The sequence below is a fragment of the Otolemur garnettii genome, unplaced genomic scaffold, assembly GCF_000181295.1.
Source record: "Otolemur garnettii isolate 467f Iridium unplaced genomic scaffold, OtoGar3 scaffold00039, whole genome shotgun sequence".
Classification (NCBI taxonomy): domain Eukaryota; kingdom Metazoa; phylum Chordata; class Mammalia; order Primates; family Galagidae; genus Otolemur; species Otolemur garnettii.
In genome coordinates this window covers 13,931,055-13,939,563 of record NW_003852434.1, presented here as the reverse complement: position 1 = coordinate 13,939,563, position 8,509 = coordinate 13,931,055, and the positions used below count along the sequence as shown (strand labels likewise).

Below are 8,509 nucleotides of genomic sequence, written 5' to 3'. Positions count from 1 at the left end.
TGGATGTGTGGCTTGTGAATCTCCTCTACATTGTCTATTTGATCTGTTTCTTTGCTCCATAATTCTTACATAAAAAATAAAACTGTACACAAGTGGAGAACTTCACTTCTTGCTTCAGGAAATTCTCATAAATAAGTTGATCCAGCCATCAATTTGTTTATCTGGGCTAAGAGCTCACACATCAGACCACAGCTGGCCTATCCAGGCATGATCTGCTGTCCGCTGATCTTAAATTATTATGTCAGCAACTCTGTCTAATTCCAGTCATTTCTCTGCATTGACAGATCAGTGTTAAACCTTTTGAGCCCAGTCCTCTTTGTGGCCTCCTCCTGAGACACTAAGACGCTGCTGAAGCATTATTCTCTCTGTTAAGTGCGTCTAATAAACTGAGATTTTCCTGATCAGAAGATACATTAGTTGTCAGCTGACACATTCTACAGAAAAACAGTTCGTACAAATGAGGACGGTTATACTCATCCAGTGGACAGTTTGGATGTAGTTAGGAGTTTCACTTGTCACACTAGACGGTGACGAAACTTGACCTGGAAATCCCTGGCTTCATGCTGTCCCACAAACTCAGTAAATACACTTTCTCTGTTTCCTATGACATTTGGATTTAAACAGTTTCTCTCTTCAATGCCTGCCTCAGACTGGGCACTTCTCTCTAATTCCAGAAGTATGGGGTGAAAATGTACAGGGGAAGACAGGTGGGTGACTCCGGGTGCTACCAAGTCAGGCAGTCATTGGACGAACACATCCTGGAAACCAAAGAACAGTATTAGTGCAAACTAGACCGGAAAGTTTTGTTTTACGTGATATAAAAAAAATTATTGTTATTATTTCTTTTCTTAGAGCAGCAGTTCTCAACCTGTTGTGACCCCTTTGTAATAATGAAAATAAATTCTGCCTATCAGATATTTACATTATGATTCATAATAGTAGCAAAATTACAGTTATGAAGTAGCAATAAAAATAATTTTATGGTTGGGGGTCACCACAACATGAGGAACTATATTAAAGGGTTGCAGCATTGGGAAGGTTGAGAACCACTGGCTTAAAGTTTGTCACCATTTTCTCTATTTTTGAATAAAATTCCCCTTTATTAAAAATATTATCTACAGTATGGAATGCAGTTGTCACAAACGCCAAAACAGCTGAGGGTGCAAGGGAGGAGGGACCTGGAACGGTTCATAGGGGGTGGGCCCTGGGAGGCCTCAGTGTGCCTGGATGAAGGAGTCCTCAAAGAGCACCACCTCCTTTGCCTTTAATTCTGTACAATCTTCTTATTTGGGCACTTAGCAGAATGAGCTTTCTGGTTAAAAGATACCAATTTATAGGCCACTAGATTACAGATTAAGACATTGGCATTCTGGATTTTCAAAAGAAACATTACATGTATCACTGTAGTTTAATCCAAATTGCATCCATTAGGTAGAAATACCCCTATGTAATCAGCTCTACAATTTGTATAAATATCGGTTTCTCAAACAGTGATTACACACATTATAGAGGTATGCATGTCTGCGTATAAACACATACGCACACACATGTGAAATGCACCTGCTGGTTCAGCGTTCTTCTAAGAGATAAGGTCAAGCCTGCAAGAGCTCACAGTGTAGACGGAGCCACCTGACACCAGACAGCACTTCCAGGCCATCTGTCCTAAGTGCTGTGGAGAGTAGCCTAAGGGCCAGATCAGAATTGCTGGCGGTTCCCTGGTGAAGTTAGAGATCAAACTTTCATTCTTATTCCATAGTATTCACTCATTCACCAGAGCACATACTATGTTCTAGGTACTATTGTAAGAACTTGGGACACATCAGTGAATAAAATGGAAAAATTCCTGCCTTTGTGGATCTGGCATTGTAGTAAGGGCGTGGTTTATCTGTGCTAGTGCCAGGATTTTCACAGGCATGGGCATGCCCTCGGGATGTTCCACGGCACTCAAGCAAGATGCAGGAAGCAGAGGAGGTGAGTCAACCAGGACTGGGACCAAGGAATGGATCAGGGAAGGAGAAATGACTCCGTCTAGTGAAGTTAAATCTTGCCTTAAGCTCTTTTGATATGTTTTTTCTAGGCCAAAGTAATAATAATTCGTGGAGCCAACATGCTTTCCCTTGAAGCCATGTGAGAGAGTGTATGGGAGGGAGTGGAGGAGGGCAGCCTGTGGCCCGGGTTGCACCATTTCAGCTCTGTAACCCACTGGTAGTGTGACCTCCGGTGAGCTGGCTAGGGTCTCTCTTACCAGCGACAGGTGAACGTGAAGGCTCCAGACTCTTTCAGAAGATGTGGGAGAGTCTGATGCACATATTAATGTCTAGGGTTGTGGGTCCTGAGGCTCCAGTGGAGGTCACAATAATGATTTCTGGGTGAGTTGCAAAGAGTAGGAAGTAAAATTCTGCACGGATGAAGCATCTGTTCTGGGCTGTGGATCAGTTCATTGGATTCTCACACTGAGCTCACAAGTAGGCTTTTCAGTCCTTGGTAGATGCAGCACCCAGGACTCAGGGAGGTCGCCCTCAGCCTCCTGCAGCAAGTAGGAGAGCCGGGACTAAATTAGAGCATTATACCTTCTAAATTAGAGCATTATACCTCCTAAATTAGAGCATTATACCTTCACTCCAGGGCTTTCAACGTGTCTGCTCAGTAAAGGACACTATGGTAGTGTTTATTAAAATACCATTTCCCTGAAGCAAAGAAATAGTGGCTTTTGTGGGGGAGCTAAAAGATACTTTGAGAGTATTTAATTTATAAGGGCCATTTCTTCTTCAAATATTGATCAAGTATAAAACTACTGTTTGGTTACTTTAATTTTTTTTTAATATAGGAAACACTAGATAAGAATTTCACTGGCAGATTTGAGATTGATCTTAGAAGATTTCTTAAAGTAGATCTAAGTCCAGCAAAATAAGTCTAATCCCTGCATTGGTTAGAAAGTATGAAGAAACTCTGTGCTGAGAGTGAAGATTGTAACGCCTGCTCTCCTATCTTCTGTAGTCAGCACACCTGGGAGACCCTCCCGGTCACCTTTCACTTGGGCTCTCTTTTCGCCTTGATGTTGACGGCTGAGTTTACTCAGAGTGATGACTGGAGTGGCTCAGAGGAGGCCGAGGGCTGAAGCAGGGATTCTCCCGCTGGCGCATCTCTCGGTGTCCATGTGCCTCCTGTGGGTGGAAACCAGCTATCCTCCAACTACTAATGAAGAGTGACCTGCTTGGATTTCACACTCCAGAGTTTTCTGAAGTTTAGTGACTGGCTTTGATTTCACACTAGAGAGTTTTCAAAGTTTCCCTGCTCCGTTGCTTCTTAGGGTGTGTTAGCCTATAGTAACCAGGTAAATTTAAATAATTACATTCAATTATAATTTATCAATGAAAAGTAGCTATTGTTATCAAAAGCATGCATCCTACACGTATGTGCTCGGAGTTTGCCATGTTACTAAAGCTGCACACTCTGTACCTGTGAGTAACATGATTAAATTCCAGCTGACTGTGACCATACCCGAGGAGGAAAAGCTTGAAACACTTATAATCAAAGACCCTGCATTATGGAGCATATGGGAGAGGGAGGTTTGTTTCGTCCAGGATTGATAGATATTGAGCCTTCTGCTGATAGTTTTTCACGTTGATTATTGAAACAAGTTTCCTCAGACTCCTCGCTGTGTATTTCTACCTTATTCGCCCCAAACCTGCGTCCTCTTGGTGTTGTGTGGCTTAGGACACATCCGACGCTGCATCAGGAAGCTGGCGAGTGTGCTCCGTAGGAACGAGGCATTCCCAGAAGCCTTTCCTGCAGCAGGGAGCTGGTGAAGGCAGAGCCCTTCATAAGGTAGCCATGAACCGGTGAAATGCATGGCTGTGACCCTAAACTGGATTCGAGCCCCTTCGGCTCATCGCTACACATTTACAGCACTCTAAGCCCACTGGGGAGCACTTTCGGCTCAATCTCAAACACATTTACAGCACTCTAAGCCCACTGGGGACAGTGAGAGTGAGAGGAAGAAGGCAGTCCCAGCCACCTGATTAAAATACATGACACCAGCAGATTTCATAAAAACACATGACCATGGAAACGCATTGCTGAGGCCCTTCCCAAGCCCTTGAGAAAAACCCTGAACTTCTGGGGGGTCCTAATGAGCTTACAGGGACATCCACCCATGATAAGGATGAAGTTTGGCACTGTTGCTTAAGTTGTGTAAAAGTGTTCATCCCAGTGTTTAGGTTGGCACCTGTGACCCTGACAGCTACTAACCGTGACAAATGCAAGAAGACTCCCTTGTGTGGCCCAGCTGGTGAGTCTGCCCTGTGTCACTGCAGTGATTTCATGACAAGCTTCCGTTAGCTTAGGTTCAAAGAGATTTTTCTTTTCTTGGCGCTAATGTGGTATTCTGAACTTGGACAGATGTCTTTCCGTCTTTCTGGATCTCCACCCAAACCACTGTCCAGTCTGCAACACTAAAACGTGCATGTCCAATTTCATTTTATCATATTTGTAAAGTGAACCTCTCGGTTTCCTCTTTCACAACTCCTAAAAGTGAAGTTCCTGTGAGAGATGTTTGTAAAAGCTGAGCCATCCTCAGGGTAACAGAGCGCTGTGATTCTTTAGTCTCGAGGAATATGTGATGTAAATGCTTGGGGAAGGGATTTTAAAGGGAGATTCTGAAATCCCTGGGAAATTCCACAAGGGGACAGGCTTCATATCCGTGTTAAGAAATGACATTATCTAGGAATTACTGAGTCAAGTGTGTCGGGCGTGCCAAGTTGGAACGGAGCCAGCAGGAGGAAGCTGGCCTCAGACGCAGGAGTTCGTGGCCGCCAAGCTAGGACAAGTGTGAGGGACGGGCTGTGCTCAGCAGACCTGTCTTGAGTGTTCACTGTGTGTGAAGTGCCTGGGATTCAGATTCAGCTCCTATTAATAAGCTGAACTTACAAAGTCACCAAGGAACAGGGATAGTCAGCTGCATAAAGGTTCCCAGGCAAAAGAGAGCTGACCTTGGTTTCTTAACCCATGTGGGGAACTAAAGTTTGAAAAAAATGACCTTTCAGAAAGCATCCAAGCAGCCCTGCTTCTTGGGATGAATTTGATCTTGACCTTGAGCTCAGGAGAAGGGGAAAGGTGCTAGAGGGTCAGGAGAAGAAAGGGAAAGGTCCAGACAGAGGGAACAGTAGAAAGACTCAGAGATATAAGAACGTGAAGGGCTGAAGCTGAGGGTGGGAGGAGACAGGCAGATCCAGACAGGGGCTGCAGAGGCCAGAAGGGGCCAAGTAGAGAAAAACTTTTATCAGGGTCAGGACAGTGAACTGGATCCTGAAGAGAGTGGCGTGGGCATAGATACTGAAGGCTAAATCTGGGAAGATAAATCAGGTTTGCGTTTTAGACGTTGCCCTTGGCAGAAGGAGAGCTTGTGGGTAGACGAGGTGAGAGATTTCCCTGGTGATCAGAGAAAGGAGGACGTGGCCGAGCACAGTGGGACTAGGAAAGAGGGAGGACTCCAGGGAGATGTTAAAAAATCCCAAGAGGCTAGGTATGAACACTTCACAGTGGCAGGGAGAAGCAGAAATACGGAAGGACAGTCGGGCAGTCCTGACGGATGGTGGGAAATGCTGCAGCACCGAGGAAGGTGAGAGCAGCGCCGCGCTCTTGGACCGTGCAGCGCGGATTCCGACCCTGCGGCCAGTGTCCTACACACCCCGTGGGACAGAAATGCGTCAGAAGCGCCACAGCCGTAATCTCTGAATGGCGAGCGATAGATTTTCTTTTTCCTTTTATACTTGTCTACACGGAAACTGAATCCTACTCGTCATGAAGAACTATAAACAGTGTGAACAAGGGTAGATGGAAGGGAGAGAAATGGATGGAAGGAAGCAGAAAGATTTGAGAGCTGTTAAGGAGTTACGCTGAGTGGTCAGGGACGTGACAAGGTCACGGGGACTTGAGGTACAGAGAGATGGAGCCCCGACCCCGCTGGCAGGTATTACAGGCTGCGCCGCCAGGTGAGACTCAGGTAGGTGGGGGAGTAGACGCGAGGGATGTGGAGGTGGACGAGCAGTCAGTTTGTGACAGTCCCCTGCTATCCCTCGGTTCAGCTGATGTGACTGGATGGGGAATGTGGGCTGAGGCTGCAGCAGCCTCGGAGTCTGATTTCTATGGACAGGGGCTGTCCTGCTGAAGTTGGCCCCTGCCTGGCTACCCAGCCTGCCCAGTTCCTGGCCAGTGCCAGGCTCTGCTTTCCCGATTCTGCAAACCGCATTTTACTTGCCTGTCGGTGTCTTCACTAGACTGCAAGGTCTGTGAAGGAGGAAATTGCTCCCTTCTACGTCGTGTTCACTGTTGTACTTAGAAAACCCACCACTGGGCTTGGCGCAGAACCTGGCGGAAATGCATTTATGAGATTGTGAATAACAGTGATTTTGTTACGTTACAATAAGTTAATGAAAAATGATTAAGTTAAAAAGTGCAAACATTAGAGACTAAACACTGAGGGGATAAATGCTTGCTTGTCTTCCCCAGGGGCCATAAACAAAGTCCACCCTCTTCTATCCCCTCACACCCCTACGCACTCGAGCCTCAGCTGTTCATGGCCACCTTGAGCTCAGGAGAAGGAAAAATGAAGTTTTTGTAAATTGTAACTTCTGCAAGTCTTTTCGTGGTGCTCATTACGCCAGACGCTGAAACTTCTCTCATCAACCCAAAAGGAACAAAGGTAGCCATAGAGCAAAGGGGTTTCTCTCAGTGTTGTGGACTGAATTGTGGTCCCCACAAACTCATATGTTGAACTCTGAATGGTGCACCTCGGAAGGTGACTGTGCTTGGGAAACAGGGTCCTTCAAGAGGGAATTAAGAGTAAGTGAGGTCATAGGAGCTGGTCCTAATCTAATATGATTGGTGTCCTTATACAAAGTGGGAGAGGCACTAGGGACATGTGAGCTCAGAGGACAGGCCACGTGAGGACACAGGAGAGGATGGGTGTCAGCAAGGGGGGAGCCCTCCACAGAAACAGACCTGTCCACATGTTGACTGTAGAGTTCCAGACTCTAGAACTGAGAGGGAATGAGTTTCTGTTCCTTAAGGCACCTGGTCTGGGGCAGCCCTAGCAAACTTGTACATTCAGCAATACTCCCCCCCCCCCTTACTGGCCTGAATAGACGCTTTAATGTCCTATTTCTTAGGGGTTCTGGGGGGGGGGTGTGGAGAATTCCTTAAACTATTCTTTGTGTGCAGAAATTGAGCATATCCTGATACAATTCACGAGAGGTACACATCACCCTGGGATATTCTCCCCAAAATGAATTTAATCATAAAGGAACATTAGATAAATTTCAGAATAAAGGAAGCTTAGGAGACACAACAACTACGTGCGAGCCTGCAGCAGACCCCAGGACAGTTTATCTACCTGTCTATCCCTGCCCCCTCCATTCATTCACCCACCCATCAGTCCATCCACCCAGATATGTAAAGCAGGGTTGTCCAACCTTTTTTTTTCCTGCCATACATTAGAATGACAGTTATCTTGGCCCATACAGTAAACACAAACACTCAGCAAAGCTGATAAGCGAAAGGAAAGTTCCACGCATCCTTTTTGTGGTACCCACCACCACACATCAGCAAGACAGCCCTCAGCTAATCTGCATGTGGCCAGCCTGTGGGTTGCAGGTTGGACACAGGACATTACTGGGATAACTGTCATAATTTGCAAAAAATCTACAAATTAGATAATAGCACTGTATCACCATTAATTTCCTAGCTTTGATCATTGTACTCTGGTTTTACAAGAGAATTTTCTTTTTCTTAGGAAATATTGGGAAATCTGGGTGAAAATTATTCTGGAATTCTTTATATTCTTTTAACTTTTCTATAAATTTAAAGTTATTTCAAGTATAAATGTTATGAAAATTAGGGTTATAAATAAAAATAACTCATTGAAAAGTATGTATGTTTAATAGAATATTTATACTCCATCCGGTTAAAATTTAAGTGTGTTGAAATGTGTTAAGAGCCACGAGAGTGTTTGTTTCTGTCAAGGTTAGTTTCAAAGTGCAGGGGGCATGTTGATTTGCATGTAATTTCCAATAACACAGCGTGTGGATGAGAATCCACACACATCGAGTGTTGCAATGATATCAAAAGCCTCAGGAGCATGCCAGCCAGCACAAGCCCCCAGGGGTAGCTCAGCCCACACCCAGTTGGGCCCAGGGAACTGGAAAGACTCCGTCCCTCGCTGGCTCTGCTCTGCTGCTCCCTCGGCAGTGCCGTGCTTTCTGTGGCACCGTGCGAAGGTAGGCACATCTTTCTGATCAATAGAGTTTTCTTTTGTCTCTGATTCTCAGAAAACAAGACTATCCAAAAATGATTTGAAATTTTGTTATTAAAACAAAAAAATCTCTATTTGCATTCATTTAGTATTGGCAGGACTGCAAAATGACTTTCATGGGCCTTAGATACTTACCTTGTGGGACCCTCCTACCATAATAACCACCTACACAATCATACAAATGGCAAAACATAACTA

General features: G+C 45.2%; 1 protein-coding gene across 1 annotated transcript in view; it reads left to right on the top strand.

The window, feature by feature from the left end:
• The first annotated feature begins 8,127 nt into the window (after positions 1-8,127).
• MTHFD2L (methylenetetrahydrofolate dehydrogenase (NADP+ dependent) 2 like) overlaps positions 8,128-8,509 on the top strand; it is a 128,506-nt gene continuing 128,124 nt past the window's right edge. The window contains exon 1 of the mRNA XM_012805374.2: positions 8,128-8,276. The gene's annotated coding sequence lies outside the window, so the exon portion shown is untranslated. The remainder of the gene's footprint in view (positions 8,277-8,509) is intronic.